Source organism: Sceloporus occidentalis, unplaced genomic scaffold (assembly GCF_023333645.1).
Source record: "Sceloporus occidentalis isolate IW3139 unplaced genomic scaffold, rSceOcc1.0.p SCAF_111, whole genome shotgun sequence".
Taxonomy (NCBI): Eukaryota; Metazoa; Chordata; class Lepidosauria; order Squamata; family Phrynosomatidae; genus Sceloporus; species Sceloporus occidentalis.
In genome coordinates this window covers 7,501-27,720 of record NW_028317091.1, presented here as the reverse complement: position 1 = coordinate 27,720, position 20,220 = coordinate 7,501, and the positions used below count along the sequence as shown (strand labels likewise).

Genomic DNA, 20,220 nt, shown 5'->3' with positions numbered 1-20,220 from the left:
GAGGCTGAAATCTCCCGGTAGCGGAAGCCACGCGCTGCGAGCGTCACGGAGGCGAGCGACCGGCCCCTAATGAGCGGGCCACGTAATGTGTATCATAAGAAAAGGGAGAATGTAGAATATTATGCGCCCGCCCCCCCGGCGTAACGACTCGTAATGCCCACCGAATACCCAAAAATAAATAAAACAAGTACCCCCGCGGCGCAGAAATAGTACGGGATCCCCACCTCGGGGCGGGTAAGCCAGGGATTGGCTCGTTTCAGTCGTGCGTTTGGCGAGGAGGCGTTTCTATAGGAAGCCATGCGGGGCTGAAATGATGCCCCGGGGGGGCATTCTTTGTCAGATTCTATCGGTTCGGTTCTGAAAGCCTCTACAGAGTGTGAGAAAGTGATGCTTTACAGAAAGGGTAGTAGATCCCTGGAACAGATTCCCGGGGCAAGTAGTGGAGTCAGGAAAGCTCGGGACGGTTATTTCCGCAGCGCGCTTACCAAACTTTCCCCGAAGTGCCGGGGGAGGGGGGGCACCTCGTACCTTCAACCGTCAGGAAAAGTTTTACTGCAATAAATGATCAGGATGATAGTACATAAAGGGTTAACAATCTATAGGACTCCAGCAGCGTAGACGGGCTGTATGGGAATTTTACACAAACCTTAAACCCGTCTGCGTGCATCTAATGGTGGGTTTTTAGCGGCCGCGCGGAGATGTTCTGCTTCTGTTAGCAGCTTCTTTCTCTCTCTCTCCGCGTTCCTGAGATACTAACGAGGAGAGACGGACTCTCTCCTGTACTACAGCGCATCGCGAGACCGCATCCGGGGCCCGAGCACTGACACAGGCCCCCCACAAACCGGCCCCGCAGACAGAGAACAAACCCCCCCCCTCCTCCCGCAAAACGTAAACCAGAACCAAATATAAGAGAACGGGTCCGGCAGAACGAGCGGAGAGCGTGAGCGGACTGCCCCCCCCGTCCGTTTTGCCCTGATAATTACCCCCATGCAGGGCTTAAATGTCAGCAGGTGAGCCACAAATAAAGATCCTTTGGTTTACGTCACGCGTGTGCCTGCGGGCATCAAGGGGTTAACCGTGCGCGGAAGCTGCAGCCGCAGACCCTGCCCGTCAGAATCCTCAGAATTCTGGGAATTAATTAGTCTTTAACCTTTTCCTGTCCCAGTAACTTCCGGCCTTAACCCTTCGCTGCACGTTACAGATCGTCACGGGCGCCCGTGGTTCTCCAGGTCTGCGTCCTGGCGGAGCGGATGGCGTGGCCCCTGTGCACGTTGTTCCAGCATCTCCCTGGACATGATGGCGTGTGGCCCGTATGTTACACGGAGAACCAAGAATGCACTAAACACTCCGACCAAAGTCTGCTCCGAAGCCCTTCGCCGCGGGGGCCGCGAGTGTCCGGTGCCTCCTCGGGGGTCACTTCGCTGCTGGATGGTGGCGGCTGAAATGTGGCTTTAATAACGTGGATGGTGTGCCTGCTGGCGGAGAGAGAGAGCGATAAAACCCGAGACAGTCCCGGCACTCACCGTAACTAACGACCCCCCCGCGGCGCGCGCGGTTTGTGAATACGGGGTTTTATGGAGAAACTTTGTTTAAAATGTAAGGGAAGACTGGTGACAGCCTGTGGCAGAACCAGCATTATCTGATCTCTAGCGGGAAGCGGGTGGCGAGGGGGAGGGAAGAGGGTGGCGAGGGGGAGGGAAGAGAGTGGCGAGGGGGAGGGAAGAGAGTGGCGAGGGGGAGGGAAGAGGGTGGCGAGCGGCTTTTACTCACTTGGATGACCCGACTCACCGGCCCTCGGGGTTTAACCTGCAGATCAAACAAGAAATACCAGATTCACCAAACGGAGACCCCCAACCTCCGAGCCGAGACCCCTCCTGCTCTGTACACGCAGCCTGTCAATCAGAGCAATAGCCGGCCCAAGGGCCACAAATGGGAAACATAACGGGGCCCCGTGTGTAGGGTCTACGTAACTAGAATAGGGCCACTGCTTTGTAAAGCAGTTTATATGTTTTCATAGAGCTGATTACAGACTCCCCCAAAACTGGAGCCCTCCGCCTGTACGGGGCCCCGGGGGTCCACACGGAGCCCTCCGCCTGTACGGGGCCCCGGGGGTCCACACGGAGCCCTCCGCCTGTATGGGGCCCCGGGGGTCCACACGGAGCCCTCCGCCTGTACGGGGCCCCGGGCGTCCACACGGAGCCCTCCGCCTGTACGGGTTGCCGGGGCCCAGCAGAGGTAGGGATTTATATATATTTGGGTGATTATTATTATTAATTATTGTTAATGTGGGGATTATTAACCAGCGACGGCCGGCAGACCCCCCGGGGTTTGTCTCATATAGGACCCGCTGGAAGGTGTCACGCGTTGGGGATGCCGCTGTCTCTGTGTTTTGGGTGACTTTGGTGCTTTGGTGAATATCCGGCCGTCGGAGTAAAGCGGGCGTCTGTTGGCGGCGTGTGCCGGTACCTCTGTCCTTCCCGTTCTGTATCTTTTCCTCCTCTTCCTCGCCGCCTTCATCAGCTGAAATTTAAAGAGAGCGTAAAGCGGACATTAGACAGCCGTAAAGCCCTCCGCACACGCGAGACGGCGACCGATAGCCGGGGGAAGGACGTTTTGGATAGAGCATTTGTGTTAAAGGGTTAATGAGAATTTTTGGAAGGTGAGCGCATGTCCTGAACTCCACTTTACTGAGACATCTGGAGCGGCGCTAGAGACAGGTGTCCGGGGGGCCGAGACATTCAGAGAGCGCTGATCATACTGAGACGGAGCTCATCGGACGCGATGCAGGGAAGACTGAAGCCAGATGTGGGCGCGGAAGGTCTTTGGTGACGCGATACAGTCCGCGGCGCGCACGCTCAGACCCCGCTGGAGACGTCGGGGGTGGGGAGATCGCGAGGAACATCTGGATGGGATGCGGACAGCTGCAGAGGGGTTAATCCCGGACGCTCTCTCTCTTAACTGTTTAGGCTTTTCGAGGGAAGGATCTCTGCACATCTAGTACCGGTTTAACACGTCAGCAAACGGTCAAATGCAGGGGGGCTCCCAATCCCACCCCTAAGCGCCACCGGCGTGAGACCCGGCACATGCCGGTGCTTCTGGATCGTTCATTTCGGGAGACACAATAAAAATACGCCGTCACGGGTCAAAAACGTCTCTCTCCCGGATGGTTATGGGTCTCGCTCCGGTCGCTGCCGCCGGCGGATGGGACTGACTGCCTGTGACTGACGGACCCGAGTGACATCCAGCAAGAGACAGCACGAGAGACATCCAACACGAGAGGCACCCAGCAAGAGACATACAACATGAGAGACATCCAGCGAGAGACATACAACACGAGAGACATCCAGCAAGAGACATCCAACCGTCTTATATCTATCATAAAGTAGAAGTATGCTTTCCCTTTAATCATCCTAACACAGTCTTCTACATTTATCTCCTGTTTGTGAAAAATTAGCAGATTTCGGACATCCCATATTACCTCTTTAAAGCAGCATAGGAGTAACCACAAAACCCTCTGTTTTTCTTTCTCTAGCTTGCATAACCCATACATCATTATAGGAAAGCTGATGGAATTCAACCCAGTCAGCCCTTTAAAGAGTTTTGCCATTTTATTCCAAACACTTTTCACATATTGGCAGCTCCAGAAAACATGTATCACACTCTCTTCGCCACCACAGCCAGTCCTTGGGCATATTGCTGTTCTACCGAGCCCCCTAGCGTATTGGAAAGCTCTGGGTGGCAAACACTGCAGAATGCTCATCCACGCCACATCTTTTTGTCTACGGACAATTGTTTTGTCTTGCACTCTCTTCCATACATTCTTGCTCTCGTTCTCAGATAAGCCATCAATAACTTCCACTTTTTCACGTTGCTTGAGCAGGTTAGTCACCTGTCGTTTATCGCACCATTGAGCGACTGTAATACCTGTAATACCCGAGTGACATCCAGCACGAGACATCCAGCACGAGACACCCAGCACGAGACACCCAGCACGAGACACATACAACACGAGAAGAAGAAACTGGAAACGTGCAGAAAGCAGCAGGAATCAGAGCGAGTGCCGAGACAGAGGGGGCACAAAGACAGGTGGGGTACAAAGGGGGCACAGAGACGAGCAGATGAAAACGGGGGCAGAGAGATAAAGGCAGGGTACAGGGCAGGCACAGCGAGACAGGCAGGGTACAGAGCGGGCACAGTGACAGGCAGGGTAAAGAGCGGGCACAGCGAGACAGGCAGGGTACAGAGCGGGTACAGCGAGACAGGCAGGGTACAGCGAGACAGGCAGGGTACAGAGCGGGCACAGCGAGACAGGCAGGGTACAGCGAGACAGGCAGGGTACAGAGCGGGCACAGTGAGACAGGCAGGGTACAGAGAAGGCACAGTGACAGGCAGGGTACAGAGCAGGCACAGCGACAGGCAGGGTACAGAGGGGGCACAGCGAGACAGGCAGGGTACAGAGCGGGTAGAGCGACAGGCAGGGTACAGTGAGACAGGCAGGGTACAGAGCAGGCACAGCGACAGGCAGGGTACAGAGGGGCACCCACCTGAATGCAGCTCTTTTACCAGGGAAGACATGGTGTTGGTGATTGAATCGGCTGCCACCAGTAGATCGTTGCGGAGGTTTCTCCGTGTACCTGGGACGACACGCGTGAAAACATCCTACGTCATACGTATATGAACAGATACATGTATGTGAGCACCTGGAACATACAGTTTGGGCACATACCGTGTGCAAATGCTTCCTGCGCATCTCCAAAGCCGGCGACTGAGTCCGGAGGTCCGTGCGTGGGGGTGGATCCGGCGGACGTGGATCTGACCGGCATCGGCATGGGTCTGTTAGCCCCATGACCCGGCGAGGAGTGCGGAGACCCCGCGGCCTGTGCCTGCGCAACACGAGGGGACATCACATTACTGCGGTTACTATAACACCCCCGCCGCAGCGCACCGCCGGAACACCGAGCCGCCACACGGCAGCGGATCCCTTAACAAGAAATAGCTACAAGCGGTGATATTTCCTCCTGTGGCCCCTTGTGCCCCCCCACACCTACACCGGACCTATGCACAGAAAGACACATGGGGTCAGTGAGGACATTCCATTGGTTGCCATGGTGATAACACCGCTTTTCAAACTTTGTATCAAAATTTGTTTTGAGTTTCATTTTTCAAGTTTAAATATTTTATCTGCGTCCAAAACAACACACATTTCCCAGTCCCTATATACATGGGGGGCAGTGCGAGGATCCCTATATAAACAGGGGGGGCAATGCGATGACCCCTATATAAATGAGGATATGCCCGGAGACCCCACAGGGGGATGCCGCACTTCTTGCGGACCCCCAGGAATCCCGAGCCCACGGCGACCGGCAGCACGGAGCGGGTGTAATCTGGGAGAAATTACATATTTAAGCATAACTGCCAACTGTCCCGATTTAAGCCATGAGAGCCGAGCGCGACGTCACATCCTCATCTTTCTCCCGACGCTGAATCCCCCCGAGCCGCGCCGTGTAATCTATACACTATACCTGTGATCCCCCCGCCATACATTAACCCCCGAATACACAGACTCATCCAGCACTGAATTGGTTAAACACTCACATGTAGTAAAGGGCCACGTGATCAGAGTGTCCTGACGGGGGCTCTCAGCTGGGGGGGTAAGGTGCGCTTTAATTCGGGAGGGGGTGGGTACTTTAGACTCTTGGCACCCGGCAGGAATCTATTTTAAGCTTCGCCGGCGGGATTACTTTGAAAAGACCGCAGCTGTCTAATGGAGAGGCCGCCGGTGGGGGGCTTTTAGGCTGGCGGGGGGAGGCCGCCGGGGAGCGCCGGGTTCAGCTGAGTCCACAGGATTAAGGAGCAGGGAGGCTCTGCTGCCCCATTCAGGTTCACCCTACGGGGGGATCATGGGGGTAACAAACATATACGAGACTGGCCAAGAGCCCATGTCTGGGCAATAAGAGGAGTGCAGGGGTAATTAACCCCCCAGCATAGTGCTGGGATACCCGGCAGCGCTGTATGATGGTATGATCCTCGCTCCAGCTCTACCCAAGAGAGATCCATGCGCAGCCTCCCATTATAATGGCTCACTTACCACATCTGCTGGAAGGCCATGCCAGGCAGATGTTCCCCGTTATGCACTTGTTAAAATGTCCGTGTCACGGATCCCACGCGGGGAGTTTCATTTGTTTTAATTTCGGCGCCCGGCACAGGGAATGCGACCGGCGGGCGGCACAGGGAATGCGACCGGCGGGCGGCACAGGGAATGCGACCGGCGGGCGGCACAGGGAATGCGACCGGCGCGTGTCATGTGACCAGCGGCCAGCACGTGAGCCGGATCACATGTTAGCCGAACACGGACCGGCTTACTCCGTTACATTGTGCATTAACCCCTTAAGGACAATGGGTCGTCCGTAAACCATTTAAAAACAATGCATTGTGAGCCGTACAGACTTTATCATTCAGCAGTTAAAGCTTTCAGGAATTCTCAAACGGTTAATGGAAGCCATCCGTGTGCCCCGGGTTACATCATTGTTACCCCCCCTCGCTGCATCACACGTGGGCAGGATGAGCACAGAGTGCCCCCCGGGGGCAGAATTGGGTACTGACACACATTATCTGACAGCCGGAGAGATCCCAGGCAGAACCAGCATCAGCTGATCAATATCCTGGAGTCCCCCCCACACTCTTATGTAATGGGGAGGAATAATCATGTATGTTGCACCTATTCATCTGGAAATCCGTTACACGGGATTATTGTAGGAATCACTGAAATGAAAATTCTGGACCGAAAGCGAAAATTCAGGATTCACTTGGACGAAACAGACCCCCCCACCTTTAAAAAAAAACCCGACACTTTTATTGAAAAGTAACACGCCAAAATCAGACAAAACAATTGGGTATGCCTGGGCATTATAGGAGTGTGATTGCTGTTAGCAATTATATATATTTAATGCAGCAATCACACTCCTATCATGCACAAGCAGCCAACCTGGCTAGCTGCCCTCTGTTACAGGGTCACCGTACCCAAGGCCGGGTACCCCTGTTTGAGGGCTGAGGAATCACCAGTCAGTCCCTCATACGGATCGCACTCAGCTATCCACGGATCATCCAGACCACCATTCGTAGTAAACCAAGAAGAACTCTCTTTATTACAAACACACAGAACTTATATACAATCTCAATGCAATGAGTACCGAACCCAACCCCCAATCCCATCACTCCCATCCCATCACAAATCCCATCAGCCACATCCCATCACAAATCCCATCAGTATACAGGGGATGTATCAGGTGAGGGGATTAAGGGATACAATGGGTTCCCCCACCTGTGTTATCCCCCCTGTAGTGCGGGGGCCGTCTGGGCAGACAGGGCTGTGCTGGCTGATTAAGAGCCCCAGCCAGATTATAGGATCGTCTCTTTGAAGGCTGGGGCTGAATCCACATCAGTCTCTGGGCCGGTTACACAATAATACACAATATAATATATTACCGGGTCACGGTATACAGAACCGGACACAAAAGTGCTCCGTGACCCGGCTAAACTTCATATGACATATGAGCCAGCTAGCCTGGCCCTGTCACACCCCCTTTGTGTATTGATGCTGCCAGCAGTAGGGGGTCTGCACATCACTTACAGCCTCCCTGTGCCATGCCCCCCCCCACTGACTTACACATCCATGCTATCACACACATTCATTCACTCATATACTCATTCATTCACAGATACCCATTCACTCCCTCAATCACGCATACTCAATCATATACTCACTTCCCCACCCCCTTACCTGAACTGCAGTTCTCTCACTCGCAGACTTCCGCAGGGGCCAGGCTGCTTCCCTCTGTGTTGCTCTCACAGTTGTTGTGCGAACTTCTCTTGCCCCCCCACCCAGGGGGGAACAGCACAGAGTCATGTGACGTGCATTCACGTGACTCTGCTGGGTTCCTGCTTCCCCTGGCCGGTACAAGAGATGCTGCTCGCACACTGTGTGACCAACGCACAGGTAAGCAGCCCGGCCCCTTCGGACGATTATTTTCGGCCGTTTATTTCTAATTTCTGCATTTTGCCAATAATGCGCTTTTCAGCCATCGATATATCGGTGCATCCCTAGTATTCAGTCTACAGACTAACACGTGAGACTGTTACATGGATGTTTAGTGATGTAGAGATGTATACTGGGCAGGCCCAGCTAGCTTATACACAGGATCCATGGGGGGCAGATCTCCCGGTTTGCATGCCCCACTTCCCGGTGACTGATGCTCTCCCTGCGTGCCGCCGCGCATGCGCACTCCGCGTTGCCCACCTGACCGGGGCCGCTCTAATGTTCCTGCCGGACTCAGCCAACCCAAGGAGTGTTTCGTTACACCGCAGAGCTTTGGCGCATGTGTTTAGTTTCTCCCCCTGGCCTGGTTATGTTCATAGTAATATATGATGACACGCGTGACCCTGCTCCGTGTACACGGAATAAAGCTGGCCGGTGCATGCCACATGCGCGATCGCACTTACTGCCTGCCTCTGCTCCTCCTCCTGGGAACGGCGATAGGAAAAAACAGAGCAGAGAGAGAGATTACAGCACGGCAACCATGCGCACGGGGCTTATTCACTAAACACCGCCGCTCAGGGACAGCGCGCTAACCCTTTCACTGCTGCGCTGCGCAGGGAGACATTAACTGCCTCCTCTGCCGAGGGCACAAGCGCTAACCGAACCGTCACAGGACTTGGCACATCCGGCCCCTCTGGACTCCGCAGGGTATGGGGGCTATTTGAGACTAAAAGACTAGCGGGGCCCCTGGGATCTGAATGGCTCCTGGCCCAGAACACAGTGTCACAATAACTACCCCCTACAGTGGCCCCAACACACGGCACACGGGCGGCTCGCGGAGCCTCCCCACCCCCCCCGGCGGTAACGCCGAACACGCCGCCGAGACGACCGACCCCCCCAGCGGCCTCAGGCACAGATCGTGGGTAACATGCGCATTTCATGCCCTTATACCCCGTAAGGCAGGTGCAGCCGCTGACCTCGGCTCTGGGTTTCCATGCGCGGCGGGGGCACGAAGCGTATAAAAAGATCTCACCTTTCAGCCGGCCGGGCCCCAGGGGCAGGGTAACGGGGCAGCTGTGTCCCCGTTAGGGCTTTGGGCTCCCGTTCTCTGCCCGGTGGGGGCAGATCTCCCGGTGGGGGCTCTGCCCAGTGCAGAGAGCTGCAGCGTGAGATGTTTATATGTGGAAAATGAAACAGCTGCAAACACGGTGCTATCACCACTGACAGCCAGCAGCAACACTGCACTGGTTGCTATGGCGATAAGGACAACTTTGCGACCGGAGACGTGCATTCGCTGCGCAAGCATTACAGGCTTTACATACATGATGAGAGCGGAGGAATACGGGGTTGCGGGGCAATTACCTTCAGCAGCTTCATCAGCCCCTCCAGCTGTACCATGAGTTCCCGCCGACTCTCCTGAAGAGCTGACATTCTCTGCTCGAGCTCATCCTTCCGCTGCCTGCAAAGTGTGGAGAGCACACGGCGTTTTACGAGGCCCTGGCTGACATATAACCCCCCCAATCACACCCACCCCAAAATGTAAGTGCACCCAGGGAGCAGCGTGCTGCAGCTTCTCCAAAAGGTAAGTGCACCCAGGGAGCAGCGTGCTGCAGCTTCTCCAAAAGGTAAGTGCACCCAGGGAGCAGCGTGCTGCAGCTTCTCCAAAAGGTAAGTGCACCCAGGGAGCGGCGTGCTGCAGCTTCTCCAAAAGGTAAGTGCACCCAGAGAGCGGCGTGCTGCAGCTTCTCCAAAAGGTAAGTGCACCCAGGGAGCGGCGTGCTGCAGCTTCTCCAAAAGGTAAGTGCACCCAGGGAGCGGCGTGCTGCAGCTTCTCCAAAAGGTAAGTGCACACAGGGAGCGGCGTGCTGCAGCTTCTCCAAAAGGTAAGTGCACAAAGGAAGCGGCGTGCTGCAGCTTCTCCAGAAGGTAAGTGCACCCAGGGAGTGGCGTGCTGCAGCTTCTCAGAACCTTTAGTTAATGCAGCCTCCTGATCACAGAAAGGCAGCCAGCTTCCCCCGGGGGCTTTAGGGCAGATTCAGTGGGGTATCAGGTCTTGTAACCCCGAGCGAATCTATCACATGGTGTCTGCGTTCACATAAAAAGCCCCGAGGGCTGTCAGAAATGCCCCAGTGACCGCCGTGACAGGAGCCGGGAACAAATCTCCCCCCTAAACAAGCCTTTGACTCTCAGAAATGCCCCCCAGCGGGGCAGATGACCACCGGGTCTGTAGCCTGTTGTCTCTACGGGGCAGAGCGGAGGTTAACCCCGCGGCGTGGGGAGGACTTACCGCAGCAGGCGGAGCTCGGCGAGCAGCGTGGGGTTCTGCTGGGCTTTCTCCGGCGTGGGCTGCGAAGCCTCTTCATGTTCCAGCCGCAGCCGCTGGATCTCCTGCAGAATCTCCCTGAACGCAGCACAAAGAAACGGTTACCCCCCCGACCGCCGCTAACTGTCCCCTACCCGGCCCCTAACCCCCCCCGACCGCCGCTAACTGTCCCCTACCCGGCCCCTAACTGTCCCCTACCCGGCCGCCACTAACTGTCCCCTACCCGGCCCCTAACCCCCCCCGACCGCCACTAACTGTCCCCTACCCGACCATTACCCCCCCGACCGCCACTAACTGTCCCCTACCCGGCCCCTAACTCCCCCGACCGCCACTAACTGTCCCCTATCTGACCATTACCCCCCCGACCGCCACTAACTGTCCCCTACCCGACCATTACCCCCCTGACCGCCACTAACTGTCCCCTACCCGGCCCCTAACCCCCCCGACCGCCGCTAACTGTCCCCTACCCGGCCCCTAACCCCCCCGACCGCCCCTAACTGTCCCCTACCCGGCCCCTAACTGTCCCCTACCCGGCCGCCACTAACTGTCCCCTACCCGGCCCCTAACCCCCCCGACCGCCACTAACTGTCCCCTACCCGACCATTACCCCCCCGACCGCCACTAACTGTCCCCTACCCGGCCCCTAACTCCCCCGACCGCCACTAACTGTCCCCTATCCGACCATTACCCCCCCGACCGCCACCAACTGTCCCCTACCCGACCATTACCCCCCTGACCGCCGCTAACTGTCCCCTACCCGGCCCCTAACCCCCCCGACCGCCCCTAACTGTCCCCTACCCGGCCCCTAACCCCCCCGACCGCCACTAACTGTCCCCTACCCGACCATTACCCCCCCGACCGCCACTAACTGTCCCCTACCCGGCCCCTAACTCCCCCGTCCGCCACTAACTGTCCCCTACCCGGCCCCTAACTCCCCCGTCCGCCACTAACTTTCACCTACCCGGCCCCTAACTCCCCCGGCCGCCACTAACTGTCCCCTACCCAGCCATTACCCCCCTGTCCGCCACTATCTGTCCCCTACCCGGCCCCTAACTCCCCCGGCCGCCACTAACTGTCCCCTACCCAGCCATTACCCCCCCGTCCGCCACTAACTGTCCCCTACCCGGCCCCTAACTCCCCCGGCCGCCACTAACTGTCCCCTACCCAGCCATTACCCCCCCCCGTCCGCCACTAACTGTCCCCTACCCAGCCATTACCCCCCCGACCGCCACTAACTGTCCCCTACCCGGCCCCTAACTCCCCCGTCCACCACTAACTGTCCCCTACCCGGCCCCTAACTCCCCCGACCGCCACTAACTGTCCCCTACCCGGCCATTACCCCCCCCCGTCCGCCACTAACTGTCCCCTACCCGGCCCCTAACTCCCCCGGCCGCCACTAACTGTCCCCTACCCAGCCATTACCCCCCCGTCCGCCACTAACTGTCCCCTACCCGGCCCCTAACTCCCCCGACCGCCACTAACTGTCCCCTACCCGGCCCCTAACCCCCCGACCGCCACTAACTGTCCCCTACCCGGCCCCTAACTCCCCCGGCCGCCACTAACTGTCCCCTACCCGGCCCCTAACTCCCCCGGCCGCCACTAACTGTCCCCTACCCAGCCATTACCCCCCCGTCCGCCACTAACTGTCCCCTACCCGGCCCCTAACTCCCCCGACCGCCACTAACTGTCCCCTACCCGGCCCCTAACCCCCCGACCGCCACTAACTGTCCCCTACCCGGCCCCTAACTCCCCCGGCCGCCACTAACTGTCCCCTACCCGACCCCTAACTCCCCCGACCGCCACTAACTGTCCCCTACCCAGCCATTACCCCCCCGTCCGCCACTAACTGTCCCCTACCTGGCCCCTAACTCCCCCGGCCGCCACTAACTGTCCCCTACCCGACCATTACCCCCCCGACCGCCACTAACTGTCCCCTACCCGGCCCCTAACCCCCCCGACTGCCATTAACTGTGCCCTACCCGGCCCCTAACTCCCCCGGCCGCCACTAACTGTCCCCTACCCAGCCATTACCCCCCCGTCCGCCACTAACTGTCCCCTACCCAGCCATTACCCCCCCGTCCGCCACTAACTGTCCCCTACCCGGCCCCTAACTCCCCCAGCCGCCACTAACTGTCCCCTACACAGCCATTACCCTCCCGGCCGCCACTAACCGGCCCCAACCTTGATATTACCCTCCCAACCGCCACTAACCGGTCCCTACCCTGCCATAACCCCCCGGCCGCCAGAGGTTGGGGTCTCACCTGTTCTTGTTCTCCAGTTCTGCGATCAGCTGCCGCTGCTGTTTGTTGGCATCAAAATTGAAGCTGAGCTCGGCGGGCGGTCGGGGCTGCAACGGGAAAGAGAAAATGCACCGGGGCAACTCATTCCTACCCTGGCCCCCTAAAGCCCCCGGGGCAACTTTAATGGCCCCTCAGCTGTTCCCTCTGGGCATTTAAACCTGCATGGGGCAGGCACAAGGCTGTCTGAGCTTGTCAACCACTTCTGGCACCCGGCAGTAACAAGGGGGCTTTATTACCGCGACGTCATCGGCCCCGGGGGCTGCCCGGGGCAGGTTACCCCCCCACGCAGGGTATCCTTACTATAAACCACCGTCTCTGGCTTTAGGTAAATACCGGCAGGGAAGCCCCTCACACGCGACACAGAGAACCCACCGAATTCCCGGCTTCTGCCGCTAGCCGCGCCGCGTAGCGGGCAATCAGCCGGTGCTCCTCGTCCAGTCTGCCTGGGCTGTCCAGCACGCTGCACGAGAAAACACAAGAGAAGCTGACATCCGGAATCCCCAACCACGGCCGCAGACCATGGAAATTCCAACACCGCGCACACTCTATATACACACCCCGTGCCACCAGCCGCACAAGACAAAAAGCCCGGCAAGGAAAAGGTTAATGAACTACGGCAAATCGGCAAGGTAAAGCGTGGATCGACCTCCCTAAACTGAGCGGCAGCGACATGCAAACACTAACGCGACAGGAGAGGGAAAGGAGTCGGGGGCAGGCGACGGCGGTAGAGCGAGAGCCACCGCTGCAAATTTATTTAAAAACAGTAGATTTTCACAACTTTTACAATGAAAGAAAGTTCCGGCGGGTGAAACGCGTGAGGGGGGGGGGGGCAACGAACCAGGGGCCCTTCAGTAATGGGCTGCAGACTGGGACGTAATTGGCCACATTCATCTCGCAGGTGTACGGTGGAGCTCCGCGCAGGTCACGCGAGTCTCTCCTCACCAAAGCACGTCTCTATGGAGCTGGCGTTGGGCGCAGTCATGCTAGGACAGGAAAGGGTCCTCCCCGCGGCATTAGCATTATCCCGCGCTGGCGTGTTAAGGGTTACTCGGTATAAACGTTCTAACCGTGTGCCGTGGCGTAGCTGTGCCACGTAGTCCGCTATCAGCGCATGCTCGTCAGCTGCACGGCCGCCATTAGGGAACCTGGAAACGGTGAGCCAAGAAACCAAACAGAAAATTAACGGGGCGGAAAAACATGGAGCGGGTGAGGGCATGCCAAATAATAAGCACGAAAAAGGGGAAATCAGGCGAAATAATAATAATAATAATAGTAAAATCAGGCCAAATAATAAGCAAGAAAAAGGTAAAAACATTCCAAATAATAAGAAAAAAAAAGTTAAATCTTGCCAAATAAGGAATAAAAAAAAAAATACATGCCAAATAATAATTAAAAAAAAAATCAGAATCAAGTAATAATAATAAAGAAAAAAAGAATTCCAAACAATAAGGAAAAAAGAAAAATCATTCGAAATAAGGGAGAAAAGATGAAATCATACCAAATAATAAGAAAAAAAAAAAGAGGTAAAAACATTCCAAATAATAAAAGAAAAAAAGAGGTAAAAACATTCCAAATAATAAAAGAAAAAAAGAGGTAAAAACATTCTAAATAATAAATAAAATAAAAAAAAAAGAGGTAAAAACATTCCAAATAATAATAAGGAGAAAAGATGAACAAAACAATAATCTTTAGCCTAAAATCCAAAGAAATAAACGAGCGGAATGATCACTCCCCGCGTGTCAATAAATACAACGACAAATAAAAAATAACAAAAGAACAGAGAAAAAATCTGATACAGCGCAATATGAAATGACGCGGAGGACCCGCTGTCCCCGGGGGCCGGTGTCTGGGGGCTCTGTGTAAATTTTTTCTCTATTTATTGCCCAGGGCCTGTCACTAATTCTGTTTGGTAAGTAAATGGTTAAAAACAAAACAAAAAAAATGATGTCATAACCGAGGCCTCAGGTTACATCGCAATTAGATCTCATCAATAATTAAAACCCTCGGTCTGCGCGTTCCTGCGCGGAGATACAGAGCAAGCGGGGGTGGGGGTGGTGTTAGCGCACATGGGGGGCAGTGAGCGCAGGTCCCGGTGCCCCTTAATCTACCCTCCCCCCGATTTCTGCTTAACTCTCGTGGCTGCGGCTGCCCCTGGGAAATCTAAATAACGGACACGTTACGCCGGCGCAGTCGGACAGAAGCGCGGTTACTACGATGCAGATACAAAGTACCCGGTAATCCGGGGTAATCGGGGTCATTCGGGGTATGATTCAATGCACTGAATGCTAGGAGGAGAGCGGCTGGGGGCCACATTAACGACGTCCCCGACGAGACACTCTGATTCGCCTCCTCTGATGACTGTCCGTATCCTTCTGGCGATGGGGACTCCAGCACTGTACCCACTACTCTAGGTCTGACCAAAGATCTGTAAAGGGGCAGAACCTCCTCCCTCTTCTTGTCGCTAATGCCCCTCACGTTACACCGAGCACCCTGCTTTCTTTTTCCTCCCCTACGTTGCATTGGCTGCTTAATAGTAAATGAAGACATCGACATTGCTCTGTACAATCCTGATTCCGGCGGCCATCCCCGCCGCACCCCCCAGCGCACGGAATCTGCCCCATTCACACAATCTACCCCCAAGCACTCATTCTCCTCTGCACCACCTCCTGCAGGGCTTCCCAAAACTGGATTAACCCCCGGGAACCCAGCACACAAACGGTTAATGATCCATGGTAACCTAAGCAGAGGCACAGGTAACCCTCACCACCTCTCATCGGGGCAAATCTGAAACAATGCGGTGAGATGGATTCGCCGCGACCCGGGGTTGCCCCTCAAAGCGCACACTCCAGCAGTTAAATCCGGCGTTATATAAGTCCTGTGAGCGCCGGTCGCCGTCAGCGAGACGCGCCGGTCGCCGTCAGCGAGACGCGCCGGTCGCCGTCAGCGAGACGCGCCGGTCGCCGTCAGCGAGACGCGCCGGTCGCCGTCAGCGAGACGCGCCGGTCGCCGTCAGCGAGACGCGCCGGTCGCCGTCAGCGAGACGCGCCGGTCGCCGTCAGCGAGACGCGCCGGTCCCCGCGGTGCCATTAAACCGAGTGAAACCACAAGCAAGACGGGGCAGACCTTCCCACCTCCGCAGCCGCGTCTCTCTCCTTCCTCTCTCGGATAAGCATCCTAACGCACTGCTCCTTGCTGCCATCTCCAAGGAAACGGACTGCTCACGTGACCGGGAATCCGGCGTTCAGCAGATATTTCATGCCCTGGATTATTACACTATAACAGGTGCAGCTTCAGCGATCGAAGGATGGAGCCGGCAGCGGAATGGGGGAGCGGAGGAGCCGGCAGCGGGATGGGGGAGCGGAGGAGCCGGCAGCGGGATGGGGGAGCGGAGGAGCCGGCAGCGGGATGGGGGAGCGGAGGAGCCGGCAGCAGGATGGGGGAGCTGAGGAGCCGGCAGCGGGATGGGGGAGCAGAGGAGCCGGCAGCGGGATGGGGGAGCAGAGGAGCCGGCAGCGGGATGGGGGAGCAGAGGAGCCGGCAGCGGGATGGGGGAGCGGAGGAGCCGGCAGCAGGATGGGGGAGCGGAGGAGCCGGCAGCAGGATGGGGGAGCGGAGGAGCCGGCAGCAGGATGGGGGAGCAGAGGAGCTGGTAGCGGGATGGGGGAGGAATACACAGCTATAGCCACCAGGGGGCACACAGTTCTGTACAGTATGACCCTTCATATTCCTGTATATTCCTCATATTATATACTCTTGGGCCATATAACTAATCCCGTCCTTATAACCCGTTATATCCTGTATATTCCTCATATTATATATTATATACTCCCCCCCCGTATAACTAATCCCGTCCTTATAACCCGTTATATCCTGTATATTCCTCATATTATATATTATATACTCTCCGGCCGTATAACTAACCCCGTCCTTATAACCCGTTATATCCTGTATATTCCTCATATTATATATTATATACTCTCCGGCCGTATAACTAATCCCGTTCTTATAACCCGTTATATCCCTGTATATTCCTCATATTATATACCCTCCCCCCGTATAACTAATCCAGTCCGTATAACCCGTTATATCCTGTATATTTCTCATATTATATATTATATACTCTCCGGCCGTATAACTAATCCCGTCCTTATAACCCGTTATATCCTGTATATTCCTCATATTATATATTATATACTCTCCGGCCGTATAACTAATCCCGTCTTTATAACCCGTTATATCCTGTATATTCCTCATATTATATATTATATACTCTCCGGCCGTATAACTAATCCCGTCCTTATAACCCATTATATCCCTGTATATTCCTCATATTATATATTATATACTCTCCCCCCCGTATAACTAATCCCGTCCTTATAACCCGTTATATCCTGTATATTCCTCATATTATATATTATATACTCTCCGGCCGTATAACTAATCCCCTCCTTATAACCCATTATATCCCTGTATATTCCTCATATTATATATTATATACTCTCCGGCCGTATAACTAATCCCGTCCTTATAACCCGTTATATCCCTGTATATTCCTCATATTATATATATTATACACTCTCCTGCCCGTATAACTAATCCCGTCCTTATAACCTGTTATATCCTGTATATTCCTCATATTATATATTATACACTCTCCTGCCCGTATAACTAATCCCGTCCTTATAACCCGTTATATCCTGTATATTCCTCATATTATATATTATATACTCTCCAGCCGTATAACTAATCCCGTCCTTATAACCTGTTATATCCTGTATATTCCTCATATTATATATTATATACTCTCCGGCCGTATAACTAATCCCGTCCGTATAACCCGTTATATCCTGTATATTACTCATATTATATACTCTCCCCCCGTATAACTAATCCTGTCTTTATAACCCGTTATATCCTGTATATTTCTCATATTATATATTATATACTCTCCGGCCGTATAACTAATCCCGTCCTTATAACCCGTTATATCCTGTATATTCCTCATATTATATATTATATACTCTCCGGCCGTATAACTAATCCCGTCTTTATAACCCGTTATATCCTGTATATTCCTCATATTATATATTATATACTCTCCGGCCGTATAACTAATCCCGTCCTTATAACCCGTTATATCCTGTATATTCCTCATATTATATATTATATACTCTCCCTCCGTATAACTAATCCTGTCCTTATAACCCGTTATATCCTGTATATTCCTCATATTATATATTATATACTCTCTGGCCGTATAACTAATCCCATCCTTATAACCCGTTATATCCTGTATATTCCTCATATTATATACTCTCCGGCCGTATAACTAATCCCGTCCTTATAACCCGTTATATCCTGTATATTCCTCATATTATATATTATATACTCTCCGGCCGTATAACTAATCCCGTCCTTATAACCCGTTATATCCTGTATATTCCTCATATTATATATTATATACTCTCCGGCCGTATAACTAATCCCGTCCTTATAACCCGTTATATTCCTCATATTATATATTATATACTCTCCATCCTGTATAACTAATCCAATCCTTATAACCTGTTACATCTCTGTATATTCCTCATATTATATACTCTCCATCCGTATAACTAATCCCGTCCTTATAACCCGTTATATGCTGTATATTCCTCATATTATATATTATATACTCTCCGGCCGTATAACTAATCCTGTCCTTATAACCAGTTATATCCTGTATATTCCTCATATTATACATTATATACTCTCCGGCTGTATAACTAATCCCATCCTTATAACCCGTTATATGCTGTATACTCCTCATATTATATATTATATACTCTCCGGCTGTATAACTAATCCCGTCCTTATAACCCGTTATATCCCTGTATATTCCTCACATTATATATTATATACTCTCCCCCCCGTATAACTAATCCCGTCATTATAACCCGTTATATCTCTGTATATTCCTCATATTATATATTATATACTCTCTGGCCCGTATAACTAATCCCGTCCTTATAACCCGTTATATCCCTGTATATTCCTCATATTATATATTATATACTCTCCGGCCCGTATAACTAATCCCGTCCTTATAACCCGTTATATCCTGTATATTCCTCATATTATATATTATATACTCTCCCCCGTATAACTAATCCCGTCCTTGTAACCCGTTATATCCTGTATATTCCTCATATTATATATTATATACTCTCCCCCCGTATAACTAATCCTGTCCTTATAACCCGTTATATCCTGTATATTCCTCATATTATATATTATATACTCTCTGGCCGTATAACTAATCCCGTCCTTATAACCCGTTACATCCTGTATATTCCTCATATTATATATTATATACTCTCTGGCCGTATAACTAATCCCTTCCTTATAACCCGTTATATCCTGTATATTCCTCATATTATATATTATATACTCTCCGGCCGTATAACTAATCCCGTCCTTATAACCCGTTATATCTCTGTATATTCCTCATATTACATATTATATACTCTCTGGCCGTATAACTAATCCCGTCCTTATAACCCGTTATATCCTGTATATTCCTCATATTATATATTATATACTCTCCCCCCCGTATAACTAATCCAGTCCGTATAACCTGTTATATCCCTGTATACTCCTCATATTATATATTATATACTCTCCGGCCGTAAAACTAATCCCGTCCTTATAACCTGTTATATCCTGTATATTCCTCATATTATATATTATATACTCTCCCCCCCGTATAACTAATCCCGTCCTTGTAACCCGTTATATCCTGTATATTCCTCATATTATATATTATATACTCTCCAGCCGTATAATTAATCCCGTCCTTATAATCCTTTATATCCCTGTATATTCCTCATATTATATACTCTCCCCCCGTATAACTAATCCTGTGTTTATAATCCGTTATATCCTGTATATTCCTCATATTATATATTATATACTCTCCCCCCGTATAACTAATCCTGTCCTTATAACCCGTTATATCCTGTATATTCCTCATATTATATATTATATACTCTCCGGCCGTATAACTAATCCCGTCCTTATAACCCGTTATATCCTGTATATTCCTCATATTATATATTATATACTCTCCCCCCGTATAACTAATCCCGTCCTTATAACCCGTTATATCCTGTATAGTTCTCATATTATATATTATATACTCTCCGGCCGTATAACTAATCCCGTCCTTATAACCCGTTATATTCCTCATATTATATATTATATACTCTCCATCCTGTATAACTAATCCCATCCTTATAACCCGTTATATCTCTGTATATTCCTCATATTATATACTCTCTGGCCGTATAACTAATCCCGTCCTTATAACCCGTTATATCCTGTATATTCCTCATATTATATATTATATACTCTCTGGCCGTATAACTAATCCCGTCCTTATAACCCGTTATATCCCTGTATATTCCTCATATTATATACTCTCCATCCGTATAACTAATCCCGTCCTTATAACCCGTTATATGCTGTATATTCCTCATATTATATATTATATACTCTCCGGCCCGTATAACTAATCCCATCCT

At 52.4% G+C, this 20,220-nt stretch overlaps 1 pseudogene; it reads right to left on the bottom strand.

Moving 5' to 3' along the window:
• Positions 1-1,635: 1,635 nt before the first annotated feature.
• LOC149282589 (dystrobrevin beta-like) overlaps positions 1,636-20,220 on the bottom strand; it is a 26,015-nt pseudogene continuing 7,430 nt past the window's right edge.